Below are 25,564 nucleotides of genomic sequence, written 5' to 3'. Positions count from 1 at the left end.
GCGGTTCTCTAACCAATTCCCTATCCACCTAACTATCTGAAAATCCAGATTGCAGTCCTTCAAGTTATCCATCAGAACATCATGGGGAACCTTGTCAAAAGCTTTACTAAAATCCAAGTAAATGACATCAACCGAATTTCCCCGATCCAGCAAACCTGTTACTTGGTCAAAAAAAGAAACTAGGTTGGTCTGGCAGGACCTGTTGGAGACAAATCCATGCTGACTTCCTTGGATCACCAAATTGTCCTCCAGATGTTTGCAGATCGCTCCCTTTAATATCTGCTCCATTATCTTCCCCACAACAGAGGTCAGACTCACTGGTCTGTAGTTTCCTGGGTCATCCTTCCTCCCTTTTTTGTAGATCAGAATAACGTTTGCTCTTTTCCAGTCCTCCGGGACATCTCCAGTCCTTAAAGAGGTTCCAAAGATGATGGACAAGGGCTGTGCAAGTTCTCTGGAAAGTTCTTTGAGTACTCTCGGGTGCATTTCATCTGGACCAGGGGATTTGAACTCATCCAGTGCAGCTAAATGCCTCTCGACAACCTCTCTATCCATGTTAACCTGCCACCCATACACTATCCTTTGGCTACAGCCATCTCTAGATGTGCCTAAACACTTTGACCTGTGGGAAAAAACTGATGTAAAATAGGCACTAAGCCTTTCTGCTTTCTCTGCATCTTTCGTTAGAGTTTGTCCATTTGCACCCAACAGTGGGCCTATTGCCTCCTTGACTTTACGTTTGCTCCTCACATAACTGAAAAATCTTTTCTTGTTACAATGGGCTTCCCTGGCCAATCTTAGCTCACTCTCAGCTTTGGACTTTCTGATGATTGATCTACAGTTCCTAGTAACCTGTAGGTACTCTTCTTTAGAGCTCTGTCCTTCCTTCCATTTCCTGAACATTTTCCTTTTCTTTCTTAGTTCCTCTTGAAGTTCTCTGTTCATCCAAATAGGCTTCTTAGAGCTCCTGCAGTGTTTTCGTATTTCTGGAATAGTCATTGATTGAGCATGCAATAGCTCTTGTTTGAGTAGCGCCCACCCTTCACATGCTCCCTTCCCTTCCAGCATTCTCGTCCATGGTATGACACTCATCATGTCTCTGAGTTTATTAAAGTTTGCCCTACGAAAATCCAACATCCGCGTCTGGCTACAAGCTTCCTTGGCTCCCCATCTCAAAAGGAATTCTATGAGGACATGGTCACTTCCCCCTAGGGTCCCCACCTCCTTCACCTCATCCACCAACTCTTGCCTGTTGGTCAGTATTAAGTCCAGTATGGCTGAACCTCTTGTGGGTTCATCTACCATTTGATAAATGAAATTGTCAGCCAGGCAGGTCAGAAACTTGCATGACTGAGGACGCTTCGCAGAGTTAGTTTCCCAGCACACATCTGGGATGATGACAAGGTCCTGCCGTTTGGATATTTTCTCAAGCTGCTCACAAAGTGCAGCATCCACATCCTCTCGTTGGTCAGGCGGTCAGTAGCAGACACCAACCACCACACTGTTTGTTTTCCCCTCGCTTATTTTCACCCAGATGCTTTCCACTGCAGATATGCTCTCCTTCACTAGCATTTCCTGACAGGTAAGCCCTTTCCTCACATACAGTGCCACTCCTCCACCTCTTCGATCTATTCTGTTTTTTCTGAACAGTTCATATCCATCCACCATTACATTCCAGTCATGAGAATCATTCCACCAAGTTTCTGTAATGCCTACTAGATCATACCTTTCCATCAGCATAAGAAGTTCCAGCTCTTCCTTTTTATTGCCCATGCTTCGGGCGTTAGTATAAAGACAACTGAATCCTTTTACTTTTGGTTCCCTATGAGCTGGCCTTGCCGGTTGGGCTGCCTCCGATCGTTTTCCTTCCATACACTCCCTATGTTGATCGTCTCCTTCCCCTAGTGGCTTTAATTTAAAGCTCTCCTGATGAATCTCCCCAGGTTCCTGCCAAACACATTCTTCCCCAGTTTCGATAAGTGCAGTCCATCAGGTGCTAGTAGGCCTTCCTCAAGAAAGCCTATCCCATGGTCCCAGAAACCAAATCTCTCCTGCCAGCACCAACTATGCAGCCAGTGATTCACCTCCATTATCTTCCTCTCCCGATGCATTCCTCTTCCCTTGACAGGCAAGATTGAAGAGAATACCACTTGTGCCCCCATTTGCTTGAGCTTCCTCCCCAGATCTTGATAGTCTTTTTTAATAGGAGCGATGGTATTCAGGGACATGTCATTCGTTCCCACATGGACCATCACAAATGGGTAGCGATCTGTAGATTTGAGGAGTTTGGGCAGCCTTTCTGAAACATCTTTAATTTTCGCCCCTGGCAAGCAACACACCTCTCGGGTTAGGGGGTCGGGCCCAGCCACATGGCGATCCATTCCTCTTAGCAGGGAGTCTCCAATTACCAGTAGTCTCCTTTTTTTTTTTCTTCTCAACTCCATTTCCTTCTGTCCCCGTGGCCTCTTCCCTTTGTCTTAGAGTTTGTTTTGGGACCTCTTCCCTTGTTGACCCTTGCACCTCCTCTGCAAAGGCCTGAAATCTATTCTGGAGCACCAAAGGCCCCGAGAACTGTCTCGCCCTTCGCCGTTCAGTCTTTTTCCGAACTGCCTGCAGAGGCTCCCTATTGTGGTCAATCTCCTTGTCCTCTTCAGGACTGGTTGTATTCTCTTTATTCCATGTTGCAGAGCTCTGGACTATGAACTCCTCCCCTTTCTTACTTTGGGTCAGAGTAATAATTCTGTTTTCTAGTCCTCTAATCTTTTCCTCCAAAAGTCTTACCAGCTTACACTTGGGGCAGCTGTAGTCCATCTTGTCTTCTGGGAGGAAGGCAATCATGTCACACTCACTGCAGATGATGGGATGAGTGTCCTGGAGGTCCATTGTAATGTCTAGGCAGTGGAAGTACTAGGGAAATATAATCTACTGATTCTAATTGCTCGGCCAAGAACCCCAGGTTAAGAGCCACAGGCCAAGAGCCCTTTGTCTCTCGCCCTTCGGCTCTCGCCTCTGGTGAGGAGCAGCCCTTTTTAAGCCTCCCAACAATTACCCAGCAATCACCTCACCCAGGCAGAACAATAGCCTCACCTGGTCAGCAGCAACTCTCCCCAGTAGTTCTTTCCACGTGCTCTCAGTTGTCTGAGCTCTATTGCACTGGTTCTTCCGGGTTTGTGGCCCCCTTCCCCTTGCTTGTGGTATGATTCTGTGATAAACAACACTTATGTTGAGCTGGCATTGCAACAATGGCAATGCATTCTGTTGGGTACTTTTTGATTGTACTGGTATTACTGAGCACTCTGTGTATTGCAGTGCCACTGCTAGACTTGCAAAATGCCCCCTATCAGTTTCTACTGAAGAGATTGTCTAACTTGTAGAATCATAGAGTTGAAAGGGACCTCCTGGGTCATCTAGTCCAATCCCCACACAATGCAGGACACTCACAACCCTATCGCTCATTCACTATAACCTGTCACTCCCTTGAACCATCACAGAATCACCCTCTCCATCAAATGGCTATCCAGACTGTTTAAAAATTTCCAAAGATGGAGAATCCACCACCTCCCGAGGAAGCCTATTCCACTGAGAAACTACTCTAACTGAAAGGAACTTCTTCCGGATGTTTAGACGGAAGTTCTTTTGAATTAATTTCATCCCATTGGTTCTGGTCTGTCCCTCCGGAGCAAGAGAGAACATCTCTGCTCTATCCTCTATAAAGCAGCCTTTTAAATATTGAAGATGGTTATCAGATCCCCTCTCAGTCATCTCCTCTCCAGGCTAAACAGACCAAGCTCCCCCTACCTTTCCTCATATGCCTTGGTCTCCAAACCCCTCACCATCTTTGTTGCCCTACGATGGACATGCTCCAGTTTGTCTACATCCCTCTTCAACTGTGGTGCCCAAAGCTGAACACAGTACTCAAAGTGAGGCCAAACCAGAGCAAAGTGATACCAGCACCTCCCACGATCTAGACATCATATTCCATTTGATACAGCCCAAAATCCCATTTGCCTTCTTAGCCATTGAGTCATACTGCTGACATGTTCAAGGTATGATCACTAAGACTCCTAGATCCTTTTCGCACATGCTACTGCCAAGTCTCCCCCATCTTATATTGGTGTATATGGTTTTTCCTACCTTAATGCAGGACTTTATATTTTTCTCTATTGAATTTCATTTTATTCAGTTTAGCTCATTTCTCGAGCCTATCAAGATCATCCTGTATTGATATATTTAAAAAGATTATCCTGCATTTTGATTCTGCCTTCTGTTGTGTTTGCTACCCCTCCCAGTTTAGTATCAACGGCAAATTTAATAAATACCATGTTGAACAACACAGGCCCCAGGACAGATCCTTGGGCCACTCCACTTGTCACTCTTCTCCAAGAGGATGCTGAACCATTAATAAGCACCCTTTGGGTAAGATCTGTCAACCAGTTATTGATCCTTCTGACAGAATCAGGATCCATACCGCAATTTACCAACTTGACCTTAATCAGGTTTTCACTGCCACATTGACACTGATTCTGTCAAGCACATTGTACTGGTGCTGTTGTCTTTCAAAAATACCCCTCCACCACCTTCAGTTTCTACTGAAGAGATTCTCTGAGACTTTTATTCTGTTATGTTGAGCCTCTATTGTCCTTGCTGTTTTGCTGTTTTCCCGTCCATTGGAAACTACATTGGAAACAATGGAGGGCGGGGCACCTTCTTTTGTGTGATGTAAACCAGACCCTGTAAATCCAGGTAGAGGAGAGTCAGCTGGAGATCTTCTGCAAGTTTGGTGCCTCTAGCATGTTGGGTGAGGGGCGGCTATTCTACTACATCACAAACGGAACCAATTAATCTAACTCCTAAAGGTTTGTGAGGGTTTGTGGTTCACGAACCAGGAACCATGAAGCAAACTGAACTACATTTGCCTGATTCATGCCCATCCCTATTTATTCAACTTTTTTTTTTTGCATGTGCAATTTTATGCCATTGTTTGGGACTAAATACACATTGGTTTTCAAGTAGGGCCTCTTTCTGCCCCATCATAATCCTTCAGACTCCACTCCATTGTAATAGTCATGCTGAAATGTAATCCTGGCACATTAATATTACTATGCTATCACTCATGTATGTGTTTGTGTTTAATTGCTGCAATGGGGATTTATTAACAATATTATCATCCTTTTCTAGTAGACATTAGTCAGAATCACTATGTAAAGTTGCAAGTCTTTCAAAACTTTTAATAATTGTATTTATATATTGGTCCTGAGTCTTTGCAGCATTAACCACATGAAACTTTGTAGTCATTACAATGAACCTGTGATTTGGATCAGTATCATTATACATTTGATACAATGACTGGCAGTTTGAAAAGCAAGACACAATCTTCTGTGAAAGTGGACAGGGAGTGCTTTAAATTATTTCTTTGTCAAATGTATGTTTGAGTCATGCAGTAGAGATGGGGTTTTTAGATACCATAAATCATAACTGACTGCATTAGAACAGTTCCTCGTGGAGCCAACAAGAGCTATAACAACTCTTCAGTTGGTTTTGACGGGGCCTTGAAACCTGTTTTAAGAAGCAAGTGTTGTAGCACTGATTAGGAATAGTGAGCACAATGCGATTAAGTTCAGCTTGGAAAGGTACCCTTAAAGTTTAAATGAAAACTTTGCAAGAATTAGGGAACTAATCAGAAGGATGTTAAAAGGGAGAATTAAGAAAGTCAAATCCCTCTAGGATGCCTGGAAATTATTTAAAACTACATTGACTGAGGGCAAGACACAACATATATCTCAAGTCAGGAAAATTCCACCAAGTCTAAAAGAATGCCAGTGTGGTTAACTATTCAAGTTAAAGAAGTGGGAAGCTTGACCAAATGAGGCGCACAGAAAGGAACCTAGGTCCTGGCAAACCAAAAGTAAATTGACAATAAAGCAAGCCAAAATAGAATTTGACGAACAGATTGCCAAGAATGTTAAGACCAATATTTTTTTTTTTAAATATATCAGGAGCAGGAAACTGGCTAGGGAGGCAGTTGGGCTGTTGGCAAAAGAATGAAAAGATTATATAAGGAAGATGGTGAGATGACAGAGAAGCATAATACTTTTTTGATTTGTGGGAAGTGGTGGGCCGGTACTCACCTTGGAGATAATGCTTTGAGCAAGGTGTTTGAAGAGCTGGGTCAAATTGAAGTGACAGAGGATGAAGTTCTATGACCACTAGGCAAACTGAAAGCTAATTTAGTCTCCAGGATCAAATAGCATACACATGAAGCTTCTTTTTAAAATGCAACTATTTTTTATCTGTCTGTCTATCTTTCTATCACCTATTAATCTTTCAACTTTTAGCCCATGACTCCTGAAAAACAGCTTGTGGTGGGTTGCAAACAATTGTTTCTGACTACAACTCCATTAAAACCCTTTACCCCCCCCCCCCACAATAATCAGTTTACCAAGTGGCAAAAAAAACTAAACCCATCTTCCAGATGGTGGTCTCCACCGGGGGGGGGGGTAAAGCTGATGACCTGGCTCAATCTGGAGGGACCCAAGATCTTCCTCCCCCTGGCCTCAATCTAAAATTGAACAAAGCTATCTGTTAACCAGTATTATTAATTTAACAGAGGACTTGAAGTAGCAAATATCACAACTATTTTTAAAAGGATCCAAAGAGGATCCAAATGATTAGAGATGATAACACATTAGTCAAAATGGTAAAAACCAAAGTGAATTGTGAAGACCCACAGGAGGCTTTTCATGGCATGGCGGCATGGCAAATGAAGTTCAACGTAGATAATGGTAAGGTTAGGTTCACTAGAGTTTTTAAAAAATCCCAACTTTAAATATATATTAATCAGAATCAGTTTTGAACAGTCTGAGATAAACACAAGAACACCCGCTTGGGTGATTCGAGTGCCACAGGAATCCATGGATGGGAGGGTTATGATAAGTTTTGCCTCATGCTGGAACAGAACAAAAAGCAACCAAAACGCAAAACTGCACTTCAAGCATGGGGACTCACAACATGCTAAATTACTGTGGCTGACATTTTAATTGAGTTATGGTGTGACTGTGTTATTGCACATACACAGACCCCTGAAAAAGGGGGGAGGCATGACGGGAGGTGGGACTGCCCACTGTCCCAATGAAAATGCAAAACTCATGTTATGATTGGAGTCTTGACCAGTGACAGGAGAAAACCACAGATGCAGTATGCCAGGTGCAAATTTGGAGTCTACCCTTAGAACCCAGTGCAGTGAAAGCACCTCGACATGTCGTAATTGCAGAAAAATGCCTAGTGTGCAGCAGCAGTGAAAAAAGCACACTCTATTTTGGGGCTTATTAGGAAAGATACTGAGAATCAGAATCACACAGAGCTGGATGAGACCACAAAGGGCCATCCAGTCCAGCCTCCTACCTTTTGGGGGACTTAAAAAAACACAAACTCCTGACAGGTGCTCATCCAATCTCCTCATAAAAACTTCCAACCAAAGAGATTTTACCACCCCCCAAGGCAGCAAATTTGATCTACAAACTGCCCTCAATGTGAGAGAACACTTTCTAATATTTAAATGGAACCTCCTTTCCTGTAATTTGAACCCATTGCTCCTAGTTCTTTTCTCTAAAGCTGTGCTAAACAAGCTGCCCCCTCTTTAACATGTATTTAAAAAAGCTATCATATCACCCCTTGTCTTCCCCTTCTCGAGGCTACACATACACAACTCTCTCAACCACTCCTCATAAGGCATGGATTCCAGCCCTTCAACCATCCTAGTCACCCTTTTCTGAACACATTTCAACTTGTCAATACCCTTTTTGAACTGCAGCACTCAGAACTAGACACAAGATTCCAAATAAAGTCTAACTAATACAAAATAGATTGGTATTTTAATTTCCCTTGCTCTAGATTCTATGCTTTTAGCAGTGCATTAGCCTTCTTAGCTGCCATAGCACACTGTTGGCTCATATTCAACTGATTGTCCACCAGGATTCCTAAGTCCCTTTCACATGTATTACTATTACTATCAAGCCATGTATCTCCTATATTGTGGTTATCTATCACATTTGTATTACCCAAACGTAATACTTTACTCTTCTCCCTATTCAAATTAATTTTGTTGGCTATGACCCAATTTTCCAATCTATCCAGATCCCTTGAATACTAGCCCTTTCCTCTAGGGTATTAGCCACCCCACCAAATTTGATTAATGTAGCCACTAATGTACCTACATCATTAATGAAGGTGTTAAACAACAGAATCCTGGGGTACACCACTGGTCACCTCTCTCCAAGAGGAAGATGAGCCATTGATGAGCACCCTTTGGATGATGAGCCAGCCAGTTACAAATCCATTTGATTATGATCCTATTCATTCTTTTTTTTTTTAACGAACTTTATCACAAGCATGTCATTGGGGACCTTACTAAAATCCAGAATATCATTGGGGGCCTTAGTAAAATCAAAATGTGCTATACCCATCACATTTCCTGTCATTATATTTTTAAAAAATCACAGAATCACAGAATCATAGAGCTGGAAGGGGCCACACAGGCTATCTAGTCCAACCCCTCGCTCAACGCAGGATCAGCCCAAAGCATCCAAGAAAAGTGTGTATCCAACCTTTGCTTGAAGACTGCCAGTGAGGGGGAGCTCACCACCTCCTTAGGCAGCCTATTCCACTGCTGAACTAACCTCCTTAGGCGGCCTTTTTCACTGCTGAACTAAAGACTAATAAAGATTAGTCTGACAGGACTTATCCCTGAGATTTTTATTAAGCACCACATTATTCTCTAAGTGTTTACACACTACCTGTTTAATAATCTGTTTCAAAACCTTTCCTGGTATCGATGTTAGAATGACTGGACAGTAGTTGAATCTTTTTTTTTTTAATGGGTAACACATTTACCCTCTTTCAGTCCATTGGAACTTCACGTTCTCCAGGACTTCTCAAAGTTAAGTGTTAAAGATTCTGAGATTTCCTCTGCCAGTTCTTTCAATATTCTTGTAATGTATCATATCCTGGAGATTTAATTTCATGTAAAGTAGCAAAATATTTCTGTACAACATCTTTATCAATTATATAATTTATCCCTTCCCCAATATTCTCTACTTCATTTTCTCAGTTGAATATCTTTTTCATTATGACAAAACACAAATAAAGAAGGTATTAAACACTTCTGCCTTGTTACCCCTGTTATCCTGACACCATTGTCTCCACATAAGAAACCTGCCACTTCCTTATTTTTCATTTTGCTCATTCCCAACCTTCACTTTTTAAATGTTCTCCCTACATTTCCTGGCTATTTTTAAAAGTTGCTCCTTGGTGATTTCTTCCTTTGCTATTTCATGTAAATTTTCTTTTTAAATCTTAACTCATTTAGGAGTTCTTTAGTCATCCATCTTGGCTTCTTTTGACATCTTCCATTCCTCCGCTTCATTGGAACTGTTTGATATTGTGTCTTCAGTATTTCATATTTAAGATATTCCCATCCATCATTTGCTCTCTTGTCTTTTAGTATATCTGACCATGAAATTGCCCTCAGTACTTCCCTTAATTTACTAAAATCAGCTCTCTTAGAGTCTAAAATACATGTCTGGCTATACTTAGGATCTCAAACTCCAAGAGAACATGGTCACTCTGACCTAGATAGCCCACTTCCTTGCTATATTTTTACGCACTGTGCAGTGATATTTTAAAATTCAGATACTGTCATTATTAGTATATACTTCTAATCTTTTAAAATCTTTATTTTTACAATCTTGCCACCTTGTGGTGTGCATTGGCAATGAAGCTTGATCAAAATTCCTTTATAAACAAAATGTATTGTTTTTTTATTCAATATGTAAATAGCAGGAGTGTGCAATTCATCACATTGGTCTGAATGACTATAATTGTCAGGAATCAGATCTTGATAATAACAAAGTACAAGGGGGATAGGTGGGGTAGTTATAGGGCTCACCAAATAAGGGAGGGGGGCGAAGGTATTTCGGCGGGAGAGTGAAAAGGGTGGCAGGGGAGAGTGGGTTCCCAAGCCGCCAGATGGCCCGGAACCTTATCAAACAGTTGGCTCATTGTTGAGACTTTGAGTTGTCTCCGCAAGGACACTTACAGTAAGATTGATACATTCGCATGGAGCCTCTCCCACTGGGAATGGAAGGGAGTAAGGATCCCAGAGGACAGGTTTATTGCTTTATGGCCTTGGCCGGAGCCGGCCAGGGAAGGCAGGAAGGTGTGAGAAAATGCAGGAATGGAAGAAGCCCTGGATGGCATGAATCGAGGTTCAAGACAATAATAAAGTTTGAACTGAACTGAATACATTGAGCTATTGGATCATAGACTGTTATTGGTGCAGCTTGTTCTTGCTTTTGAATATGATATTGATACTCTTAGAAACTGAAATATAACTTGACACTCACACTTTAAGCATAGAAGCATGGAGGTTCTGAAGACAATAGGAAAGAAAGATTAGAAAAGGAATTGGTTGTATATAGACTGTAGATGGATTTATATTGTTTGTGGGGCCAGAGAAATTTTCATTCCTGTTGTTTTAATCCAAGTTGTTCTATATTCCAATTTTGTTAAAAAAAAAAAAAAGAGATCTCCTTTGGTTCATGGTAGAATTTGCTAATTGGTGGGGGAAATGGACACTGATTAATGGGCAATTAGATATAGCAAGAAACTATTTGTCTCAAACCATCTGGAAGTTTTCACACCCATTTACAAGGAGAGAAGGAGAAAAACCAATTTGCATGATTGAATTTGCCAAGACTATTGGTGGAAAAACTACTCAGAGATGGTGTAAGGTATATTGAGGAAGTTGTATTGATGTTGCTGCCACCACCACTTCTACTTAATATTTACTAGAGTGGCCACAAATCTAAAAATTCCAGTTTAGCCCCTGAGCCAAACTCCAAACCAAGCCAGAATTTCTCTCAAACTGAACCAGCCAGTTTGCATTCCCCTTACTCCTGGCTGTGGAAACATGGTTGAGAAAATGAAAGAGTAACCATTTCTCTCCCCCCCCCCAGTTCAAAGCAAAGGGGAGAAAAATTGATTTGTTTAATGGTTTGCAGCAATTTAAACCTAACAGCTGATGGGTGGACCCACCTGTCTATTAGATTTAAATGACTGGCAGACATTTCAATTGTGTTACCTTCCTCTCCCAAGTTGGGGGAAGCAAAATGGACTGGTGGAATGGCTTGCAGTTATTTCACTCTAACAGCAGGGTGGGGAATGAAATGGAAGCCAGGGGGGAGTGAAATGGGTGGGTTATGTGGCTTGTAGCCATGCCATTAGGTTTAAATGGCTGCAAGCCATTACATCAATCCACTTTACTTCTCCCTGCTTCCTGGTGGACTGACCCTGCTCAGCTGTTAGGCTTAAATGGCCCAAACAATTGGATTAAAGTCTGGAAAAATTCAGGGAAGGCACTAAATTTTGGTATGTGAACTGGTTCATGACCATTGCTAATATTTACTGTCAAGGATACTGTATCATATGCTACAGCCTTGATACTAGCCCTGAGGTCATCTTGATGTTTGCTGCTTCCTCTTGTTCCTCATCATTTGTTCCACCTACATTTGTAGATAAACAATTTATTACAAAGTCTTCAGTTTGCTCCATTAGAAAAAGAAATATAATCTGTAATGGCCACATGGAACTTGGAACAGGAGAAGTGTGAAATACACCATACCTGATATGTAAACAAGTGTAAGGCTTCAGGTATAAGGCTTCAACTGAGCTGAAGAACAGGCTGGAACTAGAAGTCAGAAGAGACATACAGCTTCTTGAACTAGTGGCTTCTCACAAGCAGTCACCAATTAAGTTGAGCAGTGTGATAATCATCATGTGTTTTCTGTTTGTACATATTACCAGGAGACTGAACTAAGAGGAGACACAGGGCTGTCCTTTTTTGGCAGCAGAAACATGACTCCTTGAGATTTCAAAATTATATAGGCTGTAATTCTAACCATGCTTTCTAAAGTATAAGCCTGATTGAGAATTATTTTTGAGTAAACATGGTCAGGATTTAGTGCCAGTCTCCCTGATGTTTGTGCTAAATGTGAATTTTAATACAAGATAGCACATAAAAAAGAGAAATCATTATCTGACTAATACAATAAAAGCTACATATATTGGACTGATTGAATGAATAGATTCCTGAGTGTTCTTTTTCTAGAAAAGAACTGAAAAACAACAACAGAAATGGAATTTGGTTGAATCCAGTGAGATTTTTGTTCAAGGGGGTTCCGTTATCCTCAGCATGGTCTTTTTAATGGTCAAAGGGAATCCTACTGTTTTCACCAGCAGAAAAGGTGGTTGGATACAACCCATGGCATATCTATCTAGAGGCTCCAATAACTACAAAGATTGTATGTTTGTGTGTGTGAAAAACATTTTTAGTAAAATACCTGAATGCTCAGAGATGTGTATATATTGTATCTTAAAGTGATCAAGATTGAATAATTTCTTGTGCTTAAGGCAATTGAGTCCTCAGATACTGGGAGAAAAATTGTTGATAATATGACTAGAAACTTACTAATTGCATTGCCCTTCTATTTCATGCTGCACATTATAGCACATTTATAGATTGCTACTGTTCTTCTACTTTGTGTTTGGTCTTTATCTTGAGAGTCTTTGTTGTTGCTTTCCCCCCAGCTTTGACAACAAGATTGATTTACTGCAGAAGAAATTGGTGATGTGACTCCAGTTCCCATTTATGAAGCTCATTTGTTTTTCTAAGGATAAACCAGCACTGTGAGTTGTATAAAGTTTTCAGTCTTATAGAGCAGTCTAAGTAATCTTTGAAAATAAACATCTGACTGATAGTGAAATGAAATCTGTCAAACTAATGGTAATGGCTTGCTTACTGAAAATGAAGTCTTTCTTTTTGAGAATGGTGTTCTGGCCCACATCACAGAGCATCTTATTTCTTTCATTAGATTTTTAAAGGGAAGGCATTTAAAACTGAAAAAAAACTTAAAGCATGGCTCAGTTCTGATATCATGCAGGAAGAAAAAGAAAAATGAATCCAGCTTGCAGATAATCATTGAAATTCTAGTTTGATTTAACAAATGCTGGCTTCATTTCCATCTCTCTGTAGCCTGGGAGGGCATTAGTTCAGAAAACATGGCAGGATCAAAGTAGGATTAAACCAAGATGTCTTAATTCAGGCATCACATAAACGTGTAGGTAATAAACTAACTTCATATCCTAGCTTCAGATCCTGATTTAATAAATCCTCACTAGTCATAGTGGACTGGCTAACTATATTCTAACTATAGTTAGTTTAGTTAATAATGGTTTCTGCATGATGTCTGAACTGAATTTCTAAGGCTGTATAGATATGCAATCAATGACTAACGGATATTTTTAACAGTTCATTTATAGTGAATTATTCCAGGTGAAAATCCAGGAATTACAAAATCAGTCCTTGATGAGGCTATAGTATTCTTAATGACACATACAAATATTTTCTTTTTATTGTTTCTTGATATTCAATTTGTCATTAAAAGGTTTTAGATTTTTGCATGGCATGATTAACCTTTTCAAACCATTTAGTGCCTGTGCATTTGAACTGCAGTTCTGCCTTAGATTAATGGTGTAAGATCAACATAGTAATGAACTAAATTTTCAGGCACATGGAAATAAGGTATTGTACTATTGTGAGGTAATGCTAGTTATTTTTGACAACATAAGCTAAATGAACAGGGTAAAGCAATTCTCAAACAACCTACTCAATGATTACAACGTGATTGTACTGGAGGAAGTGGTTTTAGGATTGTGTAACTTTGGCTATTAAAAATGTATGAGTACAGTCTTATCGATTGCAATGACAAGTGGACGCTATTAGATTCAGGTAGCCCGAAAGCAGCATAAGCGGGAGTGCTATTTATGGCACACCATGTTGATGTTGGGCTATCATGGAAGATATACCGTTGAAGAGGATAGTACCTTGTTCTACGTAATCGATATTATGGAGCATAGATGACAATATGAAGCATTTTTTAAAACGAGGCTTTATTTAATTATGCAGGAGATTCTGCTTTTCATATTGCAAATAATGTAGTCACAAATGTTATGTCCAATACCAGTCTCAGAGGCAAGTATAAAAAATTAATTTAAATATTTATTTTACATAATGTGGTTACCTATGCTATATCAATTTGAAATAGAAATAAATGTCAGTCTCCAGGGTTACCAAGTGTGTCGGGGAGGGGTGGCAAGGAGTTGGGGGGAGGCGAGGGGTGGCTTCATAGGCACGCAACATCCGTGGCACTTCCTGGGCCACATGGGAGGGTAGGCCGGGTGGCTGGCTACCTGCCTCGGCGGCTGGCCAGCTTGAAATGGCGGGCAGCAGCCGAAGGCGGGCTACGTCAGGAGGTGGGTGGTTCGGGTGGCGTTCTGACCAGTGGAGGGCCTAATTGGCTGGTGCTTCACACCAGCCAATTGGGCTCTCCACTGGTCAGTTTGGGGGCAGGAGGTGAATCGTCGCCCTTCCCTATCTCAGACCAACTCCTCCCAGAGAGTCCTTACTGTTTTTTTTTTTTTACTGCTGAGTAGTTAAAGATAGTTTTTACATAAGTGATGTTAAATATATAAATTGAGAATTCACTTCATGCATCTCATCAAATAGTTTCTAATAATGAAAGCTTAAACTACAATATGCATTTTTATGGTGAAGCAGATTCCTTTTTGGTTTTGTCACAATAGATTTAACTACAGTTAATTTAGTTCACAATGGTTTCTGCTTGATATCTGCACTGAATTTCTAAGGCTGTATAGATATGCAGGTAAAACAGATATTTAAACACTTATTGCAATAATGCAATTCTATATAACTAGAATTTTTGCCTTCATGGGGGCTTCACCCAATAGTATGTTTTTATCAAAGTTGTGGGAGGAAATACTTCTGAGCATGCACAGAGTGCCTTATCTTCATCCTTGAAAAACTGTCCACATACTTTTACAATTCAGTAGCATACTTAAAGCTGCAAACGAAGCAGAGGAATCACTGGATTATATTTTTAAATCCTTCTGTAAAAATGAGGATATAACTACATACCCTAAACTAGCGGTCCCCAACCTGTGGGCTGCGGACCACATGTGGTCCTTCAACTAATTGGAGGTGGGCCCCGAAGGATGCCTTTCCCCCCCCCCCCCGGCCCTTTACAACACACTTCAGGTGTCATTGTCTCCCATCACTCCCAGATGGGACTATCTCGTTGCACAGAAACAAGCTCAGGGTTCCCATTGATTTGTCATTGTCCTTATGTTCATTGTTATGGCTTGTCTGTATCTTATTTTGAAGGGATGTTTAAACATTACAATAGCGATCAGAGAGCATTAGGGCAGTGGTTGAGAGTAGAGGAGTAAACTATCCCCCCACTGGGCCTCAGTAAAAGGCATTGAGTGGTCCCTGGTGAGTGGTCCCCGGCATTGAGTGGTCCCTGGTGATAAAAAGGTTGGGGACCACTGCCCTAAACCTTTCATAAGATAAAATCAGAGGCTTTCTGGATCCTACTAGAAGTCTTTATACTCCAGTGTCCTATTTACTACACTTGCCAGCCTGATGGTTCTGGGAATCCAATCAGCAACAAATAAAAGAAACAGCTTATCCCACACAGTTGCTACCAACAAATGGGATTCAGGAGTATCCTGCCTCTGAACGTGGATGTTCTCTCTAGTGCTCACAGTTAGCAGCCAGTCATGAACTAGTCATCCTCCATGAAAATAGTCTAATCTTCTTTTAAACTCTCTTAAACGAATAGATGTCACTTCTTCTAGTAGTTCATTCAAAAATGACTTTCCTAGTGTTATGTAGGACTTCCTTTTGGCCAGCCAATCAAGTTCACTATGGGTAAACTCTGGCAGTGAAGCAGAAAAAACTAAAACTCTTTTCTTCACATAATTCATTATCTATGTAGGACGTCATAACTGTTTAATAGAAACAGAGGCAACTTTTCTTACCTTTTTTGAGCCAAACTATTCCTGCCAAAAATGCCTTCCTCTTCTGTCTGTAAACTCCCTTGTAAGCTCTGACAGGACTGCTCAACCAGAATAGCAATATGTGATATCATTATAAGTGATATGAGTATTTCAGGATTTAACTTTTTGTATTTGTTTTTTAAGAATTGTACAAATAAGATATACGTTATTTCCTCAAATTACAAATTTTGAAATACCCCCGCCATTATAATATTATTGTCCAAATATGTTTCTTCCTGATCTCATTACATAGGGATTTTTTTCAGGTCTAATCTTCTCTGATCTGGATACAGATATTGATCATTCTTCTTTCCGCTCTATGGAAAAGGTGGCTAGAAGACCTTTACTTCCTCACGAATCACGAAGCTATTATAATATTGTCTGATCCATATGCCTTCTTGTTCCATCTTTATCATGGGAAATAGTCTCCAATATTTTGAAAAGAAAAGGAGAGAGAAAGGCAAAGCAGGATTGATTCATTTAGAGGTCAGGCTGACCAGCCCTTCAGCCAATGCTGAGCCCATTTCCATAGAGGAAGAAAATTTGATAAATAAATTTTTACCACCACAAAAGGAATAAATTATTCTTTTTATTTATTCTTTTATTATATTCATTTTGTTTCATTTTGTTTTTATTAATGGCTTTATTTATTAATTAGTAATACATGAAGATTAAAGATAAAAATATTTATGAATGTTTTTGATTGTATTATTTTTGGCCTGAGCTTGATCCTTCATTGCACCAAAATATGATTATTTTTCTCTGAAGGCCAAGAAGCCTTTCCAATGTTGAAGAAAGTTATTTTGGGATTCTCTGTGGAGCAGGCTTGTTAATTTGGCTGTTGAAACAAGATCTTCTAGCTTGCTTATCCATATCTCTATTTCAGGCATCAGTGGTTGTTTCCATCTCTGTGCTATTACCAACATAGCCACCACTGTTGCGTAAAAAAACAGTTCTCTTAAACATTTTGGTATATTTGGTGGTATAAAGCATAATAACATAGATTCGGTGAACATTGGAAATTTGTGTTTCATGATGTTCTGCATCTTGGTGTGGACTGATCCAGAATTTTTGAATGATTTCACAGGTCCACCACATGTGATAATAAGATCCAATAGCTTCGATCTTATCTCCAACATTTGCCGTCTGTTTTTTGGGAGATTTTGTTTATATTTTTTGGGGTGATGTACCACCTATAGAATATTTTATACCAGCCCTCTCTTAGGTATTGGGATTTGGTTAACTTTAGAGTCTTAGACCATAATTGTTCCCATTCCTCATATTGGATTGTGTGCCCAAAGTTCTGCATCCATTTGATCATGCAGTTCTTCACCTGTTCGTCTTCTGTATCCAACTTCAATAGGCACTTGTATATCCGGCTTAGACGATGTGGCTTATTTTTTTTATTTGCATTTCAAATTCAGTGTAGGAACATAGGTGTTTATCTTGTTGGTTTAAGGCTGCCTTCATTCTTGAAACTAGCTTCCTATGCATTAGCCAATCTAGGTTTTTATTTTCTTTGACTAGCTGGGCATATTCCTTAAGATCCCCCTCTGGAGTGAGCAAATCTTGATATCTCAATGTTCCTATTTTATTGATTTGTGTCTGGTCCAAATATGCTTCTACTGTGATGTGGATATTTCCTACACAAACATGTGATGTATCAAGGCTGCCCCTTGCAGTAGCTATACCATATCTATCCGAGCAGTCAAGCCATGCCATGAAAATAATGCAAAAAATTATATCAAGAGGGTTGTTTTATTATATGCATTTGAACATAGTTGTTGTACTCAATAAATAATTCCGCATCCTCATTGTTTTCCAAAATCAAGCATGCATGAGTAAGGAAAGATGCTTTCAATACTTCAAGATAGAATACAAAAGAGATTCCTGCACTTTTGTTATTACAAGTTTGGTTATTAGCAGTACTGATAGCTTGTTGTTGAGAGGAATTGAACTGAAGCAGGCTTTCCTTCCATAGGTGATCAACACACTCAACTGACAGCAGCAATCTTCAGTTGAATGGTAGAGTTCTAGGGGGAGATTATCACTGAGGGAGAGAAAGCCATTCTGTTTGACAGCGGTTCTAATGTCGACAGACATCCTGGAATATGCCTCATTATAGCCATTGATCCATTACTCTGCTTGTTCGCATTTTGCAGCATGTCCTGTCAATAATTACACAGTGCAGTCCTATACTGAGTTACATCCTTCTAGATCCATGACTTCAAAGAATTTAGAAGGGTATAACTTCAGCTGAGAATTCAGTAGTCTCCATTTATGGATAAAACATCCTTTCCTTCCTGGACAAAGCCTGGTTGACATACTGGTATCTGACAAAATCCCTGTTTATACTCCTACCATACTGGAGGGCACACAATTTCTCTTTGTTATTTTATTTTTCAAAAATTAAACTGTCTCACCGGGCATGTGCTTACATTGGCTCCTTCACTTGACTCAGTTTTTTCCCCCTAATCCACTGCATATTTGCAATTTCCCTCTCTCTCTCTCTCTCTCTCTCTCTCTCTCTCTCTCTCTCTCTCTCTGGTATTATACGTACATAATGAAAATTATTGAGAACACAGCAATGTGAACATAAGCCCCTATGCAGCCTCTAGGCTGTACAGCAGAAGACTGAAATGGGAGAATTGACTTCTGAGGTATTTGGGTGAAAGACATTGGGTGAAAGACTGCACACATACAGTTTGGTCCTCAGCGCGGACGCCAGTTGCTGTGTCTCATGTTGATGCCAACAAAGCAGCAGCTGCTTGTATGAGTTGATGTCACAGCAAACACAGCTTTGTTTCTACTGCAATTATCATGTCAAAAATCTTCAGGAATCTGTTTGGAAAGAAAGTGGAATGGAATTCTCGCTTATGTGCTTTAATAATAATCCATGCTGCTAGGAGTGGCTAATTGAGATCCTTGGCACGGTATTATTTTGATAGTAATGGGAACTGTAGCAGGGTTCTGCAGCTCAGCTCAACACAAATTGGTGTAGCATTTGCCAGCTATGAAGCTGGCTGAGATAAGCTACCCAAAAGGTTGTACAGGAATTACTGCAACATGAACTTATGTGTTTGTTTTCCTTCTTTAAACCTGACTAATCACTGCGATATAAATTAAAACTAGACTTGCCAGATGTCGGGGTTTTGATGCAGTTAGAAGGTCGTATTGTTTTCCCGCTCACACAGAGAGATTTGTAGACCAGCAGCTACTATCTGAATTTGAACCTTGCAGAAGAGAGGCTGTTAGGTCGATGGAGGGACATGGCAGCTATTACAACTGACTGCCTGTGTAAGACTTTTCATTTTATTTAAGTGTCCTTTAGATGTGGTCATAAGTAACAATTTACATGTTTAGATTAAGACAGTACATAATCCATTATCAGGTTCCCACTGGCTTGAATTTTCTCTGTTTAGCTTCTGGTTCCTTTTCCAGATGACAACATTCTTCCAACTATGGTATGATTGCCGTTTTCACACCACAGCTAGATGTCACTTGAGTCTCATTGCTGTAGAACTGTTCACCTTGCTATGATTCTGAAACCCTCAGGGAAACAATCTGCTACCTTGCAGGAGATGCAGGATTCACAACAGAAAAAGCATTCCCCCCCCCCCCGTCAATCCATCTTGAGGTAGCACAGAAAACAAAATAACATTTGTGTGATACAGACCCTGATATATGTACCAACTTCTTTTTATCCAACCTCTGTTGAGAATGTGTTGACATTCTACACTTAAGTACATTTGTTGAAAAATGGTGCACAAAATAATTCTTGAATGTGATTTTTGGGTGCGATCAAGCATTAACATTTTTATACAGAAGGGGGCTTTGCTAAATTGTTCTTCTTTGAATGATAAAATATTGCAACTGATGTTTAATTTTTCTCTTCTTACAATTGTGAAATTATGATTGAATATATATGTCTCCTGCAATGTAATGTTCACTTTTTATAAAGCCCTTTCATTTCTCAGTTCTATGTTATACAGATTTGATGTATGCAGTGCCACTGATGGTAGAACCCAATGTCAATGTGGTCCCCAATTCAATTGGGGCAATAGTAATTTCTGTGCTTCAGTAGGCCCAAGCTTGCCCGTGCACACCCATTGAATGCATAAACAAAATTCAGGATGACTGCACGATGACAAGATGCTCAGTGAAAGCAAATGGAACTCCTGTGTAGCTGTTGTTTATCTCCAGACATCCTGCTGCTTCTTGCAGGCTACTAGAAAAAAAACACATCTCGTATAGAGGATGAATTAATGGGCTTGTCTCTGTTGTCTTTCATCTCTTCACTCTGCTTCTTCCAATTTCTTTCAGCTGAAATATGCCAGCTAAGTAGACTTAGTACATTGAAAGCCTTCATGCTTGCTTGGACAAGTTGTGGTTTGAAGAGCAAATTACAGCACATGCTAGAGTCTGGTATTAGAATCACTTCAGTGCTGGTCTTCATACAAACACTGATATAGACAGACAGATGGATAGATGGATAGATGGACAGATGGATAGATGGATAGACAGATGGTCAAAGACCAACAAGTCAAAATTCCACATCAAAGATTTGCTTTATGATTGCTTGCAGAGAAAAGTGATTTGACAGGCATGTGAGCATCCTGGGCCCCAGGAAAGACGCTTGACACCATAACTTTTGTACTGGCAACATCGGCCACAGCTTTTATTCCACCTAAGAGTGTTGGTGAAGGCATAGGGGAAAAACCTGCCCTGTGGTCAGCCGACCACACACATCCTGCTTATTTTCCCTATGGGCACATTCAGGAATCCCTTTCCTTCTCCCCACCAGGAGCAAAGGTTCCTGGCCCATAGGGCCCCTACCTGGGAAGTGTACCCACCCAAGGTACCGCAGGAGGCGCACACCCCCGTTGGTCCAACCTCAGGCCACCCGGCTGCATGAACCCCAAGCCTTTCCCAAGGGTCAGGTGTTCACGCCCAGCCGCCTCTTAGGAGGCCCCAATCTGGGAGTCGGGCACACTCCGTACTCCCTCCAAAACTCAGGTTCCCCCTATGCCGTTCCGCCAGCTGTGACAACTATGCAAAACACTTTCTTTTCTCTTCTTTTTTTTTTTTTTTGCAACCCGTTCAAACAGATATATGTAACTGCAAACAATAATAACTGAACTAAGGGAGGGAGGGAGGGAAAGCCTTCCGTCGCCAGCAGCTCTCCCCGGCCAAGTGAGGCAGGGCCGCGCACGTGGCGCTATTTATCCCCCGCCTCACCACGAACGCGCCACGCGCTTGATGCCGTCCGCCTCCGCAGACGGCCCGACGTCACTTCTTCGCGCCTCTTCCCTGGCGCCAGCTTCACCGCCCGTCAACTGGCGGCCTCGGTAAGGCGATGCCTTCTTTTGACAGGCATGTGAGCATCCTGGGCCCCAGGAAAGATGCTTGACACCATAACTTTTGTACTGGCAACATCGGCCACAGCTTTTATTCCACCTAAGAGTGTTGGTGAAGGCATAGGGGAAAAACCTGCCCTGTGGTCAGCCGACCACACACATCCTGCTTATTTTCCCTATGGGCACATTCAGGAATCCCTTTCCTTCTCCCCACCAGGAGCAAAGGTTCCTGGCCCATAGGGCCCCTACCTGGGAAGTGTACCCACCCAAGGTACCGCAGGAGGCGCACACCCCCGTTGGTCCAACCTCAGGCCACCCGGCTGCATGAACCCCAAGCCTTTCCCAAGGGTCAGGTGTTCACGCCCAGCCGCCTCTTAGGAGGCCCCAATCTGGGAGTCGGGCACACTCCGTACTCCCTCCAAAACTCAGGTTCCCCCTATGCCGTTCCGCCACTAGAACAGGGCCTATCGAGGTCCTGTTCCCGCCCAACACTCTTGTCCTCCAACCAGGCGCAGACCGCTGCCCTTATGCTGTACAGCCACAGGTCTGTGCCCCATTCGGATAAGTGTACGCCATCTTGGCGATACAATGCTTCCAGGTCACGATCCAAGTCTGGATGCCTGATGACCGTCCCTCCCCAGCCCTCAATGAATCTGGACACCATCTTATTGACTTTTCTGGCCGATAAATTCAGCCGCTTTGGAGCTAACGCATGCCGCCACTTCCTGCGTTCAACAATAACTGACCAAAACAACTTAGTCCTGGGCAAACGTTGCCGAAGGACCGTTAAGTCAGCAGTAATATCGTTAACCAACTGTAAACTTTTTAACTTGGGGATATCATTCCCCCCTAAATGAATTATCAGAGCCGCAGGTGCACCAGCTTGATACACCTGCTCCGACACCACCTCCAGCAACGCCTTCCACTTCTTCCCCCGGCATCCGGTCCATCGAAGGTGAATGCGATCACCGAGTCCCAGGTGAGGCCCCCAGCCAGAACACGCTGCATATAAGCCGGCACGGAAGACGTAACTGTGACCCACAATGAGGACTTCCAATGGTGGTGCTGAGAGCCCTGGAACAACGCACATGTTAGCCATTTTCTTTAAGGGCGCAGGTATGTTTTGTACACTTCTGACTTCCAGCGCCCCACCCCCATTATCTCCTGAGGTGTCGCCCCATCCGCATAGGCCTGCGTGGCGGCTCCTATACGAAAAGAGTGGGTCCCAAAATGGTTAGCCTCCAACCCCATACGCTTGATACAAAGCCTGAGGATGGCTGTAAACTGAAACCTCGAAAGATACGTCCCATTCCTGTGAATGAACAATGCCCCACCAACCTTCGGTCGTGCCTCCAAATACGCTCTTAGGGATGCCACTGGGCACGGCTCCCCCACAGGGGCTTGTCGTACATTAACCCAAACCCCTTTTCCAGACTGGTCCGTCTTGGACCGCCGCAGCTGTATCCTGACAGCATCGTGGAACACCCATACATCATCAATGGCTACAGTCGCACCCCCCATCTCCGCTCTGGAGGGTGATAGCATTTCACTACACCTAAAGGCACCATAAAAAGCCATCGTAAAGGCAGCCCTCAGTAGGAGTTCTTCATATGAAGAGAGGCAAACGTGCCCCAATGCCCCCACCAACTTCCCCAGTAATTTTTTGGTGATGGGGCGCCGCCGGTCCAGGTGGGGAGGGTTCACCCTCAACCACCCCTGTATGGCTCTTCTTGCCAGGAATGAGGACCCGGGATCCCAACCCCCTAAAGTTTTGCTGAAAAAAGACAGGCCCGCCAACTGGACCCTCAAGGTCCTAGGGGCCAAACCCCTCTCCTGCTGTCGGGCCAAGTATCGCAGAACCAGGGACTCCTCCATCGGCCATGGGGACTGAGCCCCAGCTTGTCTGGCGAACTGTACAAATGCTTCCGCTGCCCCTTTGTAGGCCCGACGAGTGGCTGCCGCCAATGAGCACATGACCCCTTCCAGTATCACTCGACGCCAAGGTTCCATAACCCCTGCGGGATCTCCTCCGGGTCCGGGTTCGCCCTGGGGGCTAACTGCCGAAAACGGGTGATCTGCGAACGAGATAAAGCGTCTGCGGCCTCATTACATATCCCCGCCACATGCCGGGCCCTGAACGTAATGTTTGCCCTGAGGCAAGTGAGTACCAATCTGCGTACCAGCTTCATTACCCGTTCGGACCTGGAAGTCTGCTTGTTGACGATGAACACTACTGCCTGATTATCACACCAAAAATTGACCCTGTGGTTCGCGAAGTTGCCTTGCCACAGGGTTACAGCCACCAGAATGGGGAACAATTCCAGGAAAGTGAGGTCTCGCCGTACCTCCGCTCCCCAGCCCTCGGGCCACTTACCTGCACACCAGCGATTCTCGTAATACACGCCAAAACCCATGCCCCCTGCTGCATCCGAGTGCACCTGAAGCTCATTGTCTAGTGCCAGTGGAGTCTGCCAAATGGCTACCCCATTGAAATTTGCGAGGAACTCCTGCCATACAGCCATGTCAGCCCTCAGGGCCGCTGAAATCCTAATGTGATGGTGCCGAGCCCGCACTCCGGCCATGGATCTGGCCATGCGAGCGCAAAATGCCCTACCTGGGGCCACCACCTTGCACACAAAGTTCAGATGACCTAGGAGCACCTGCATGTCCCTCAGCCTGCACTTCTGGCGCTCTGCCATGTCCCTCAGCAAGCGTTCTAAAGTGGCCAACTTGTCCTGCGGAAGGCTGGAAGAACCCCGTACTGAGTCTAAAGAGATGCCAAGAAAAGTTAGACTTGTAGCCGGGCCCTCCGTCTTGTCCCTCGCCAAAGGAACTCCTAGTGCCTCCGCCACCTCCTGGAATACCTGAAGCCGATCCGCGCAGGCCGTTGAACCCTGCGGCCCTGCCAGGAAATAATCATCTAGGTAATGAGTGATCTGCACGAACCCCCCTTTTTGCTTTACCACCCATTCCAAAAAGGTGCTGAAGGCCTCAAAGGCTGCGCATGCAACAGCGCAGCCCATGGGCATTGCCTTATCCACATACCAGGCATTTTGAAATTTCATGCCCAGCAGGCAGAAATCCTCCGGGTGAACTGGCAGCAGGCGGAAGGCCGACTGCACATCACATTTTGCCATCAAGGCCCCCTGTCCACACGACCTAACGATCGCTATTGCGTGGTCAAAAGAGGCATACTTAACTGTGCAAAATCCAGGGTCAATGTGGTCGTTCACCGAGTTCCCCTTGGGATAAGACAAATGGTGGATGAGGCGGAATTGCCCCTCTGCCTTCTTAGGCACCACTCCAATGGGAGATACTCGCAGATTATGCAAGGGCGGGTAGGGAAAGGGGCCTGCAATCCTGCCCGCCAAGCACTCCTTTTTTAATTTGTCCTTCACCACCTCTGGCATTTGCGTAGCCGATTTTAGATTCCCACTAACTGTAGCCACCCTCGCACCTGTGTAGGGAATGCGAAAACCTACCTCAAATCCTGCAAGCAGGTACCCTGCTGCCTCCCGGTCCGGGTATCGCAGCAGCCACGGCCGCAAAGCCGCCAACTGCACTGGGGTAGGGGCGAGGGTGAGCGCCAGCGTCTTGCTGGTTTCATGCCGTCCTGGGGTTGGCAGAAGGTCCTGGGGTTCCCGACCCTCCCTCCTTCCGTGCGAAGGATCGGGCCCCTCGAAAGGGCTGCTGATTACCACCATCCTTGTTGCACCCCAAACCTGTGTGGGCCCCACCGCACTTCTCGCACATATGTGCGTAGCGGCACGGCTTGCGAGTGCAGATGGTACGATTATAGTCCCAGCATGCCAGTGCCCTCTCTCGCCGGGCTGGGCCCGGTCTCCATTCCCTCTCACGCTGGGGCCTCATGTTCGGGCCCACCTTCACCAACCATGTGTCCTGGTGTTTTAGGTCCCAGCGGGCCCGGGGATTGTGAGAGGCCATTTCCCTGAAGCACCGGTCGTACTCCATGGCGGCCTCATCTCCCCCGAGCTCCCGAGCCTCCAGCACGTGGGCTAGGTATCGGCCCAGGTGCCACCCACGCTCTGGGTATGCCGCACTGATGAGGGAGGCATATTCCGTAAATCCCCGTAACCAGTTGGGAAAAGTGCGTTCCCATCTTGGCACCTCCCTCCTCCTGGCATCCTTGCGTTTTCCAGTGTCCCCTTTTTTGTTAGGCTGCCTTATAAATGCGAACACATCTATGAAATAGCCTTCCAGAGCCCGCTCACGCA

At 43.4% G+C, this 25,564-nt stretch overlaps 1 protein-coding gene across 18 annotated transcripts in view; it reads left to right on the top strand.

Annotated features, from left to right (window-relative positions):
- ATP2B2 (ATPase plasma membrane Ca2+ transporting 2) overlaps positions 1–25,564 on the top strand; it is a 658,100-nt gene that overhangs the window by 212,593 nt on the left and 419,943 nt on the right. For all 18 annotated transcript variants that reach the window (XR_013229055.1, XR_013229056.1, XM_077325715.1 and 15 more), the window contains exon 3: positions 12,643–12,741. The gene's annotated coding sequence lies outside the window, so the exon portion shown is untranslated. The remainder of the gene's footprint in view (positions 1–12,642; positions 12,742–25,564) is intronic.

Source organism: Paroedura picta, chromosome 3 (assembly GCF_049243985.1).
Source record: "Paroedura picta isolate Pp20150507F chromosome 3, Ppicta_v3.0, whole genome shotgun sequence".
Taxonomy (NCBI): domain Eukaryota; kingdom Metazoa; phylum Chordata; class Lepidosauria; order Squamata; family Gekkonidae; genus Paroedura; species Paroedura picta.
The sequence above is the reverse complement of the archived record's forward strand: the minus strand, read 5'-3'. Positions and strand labels throughout refer to the sequence as shown.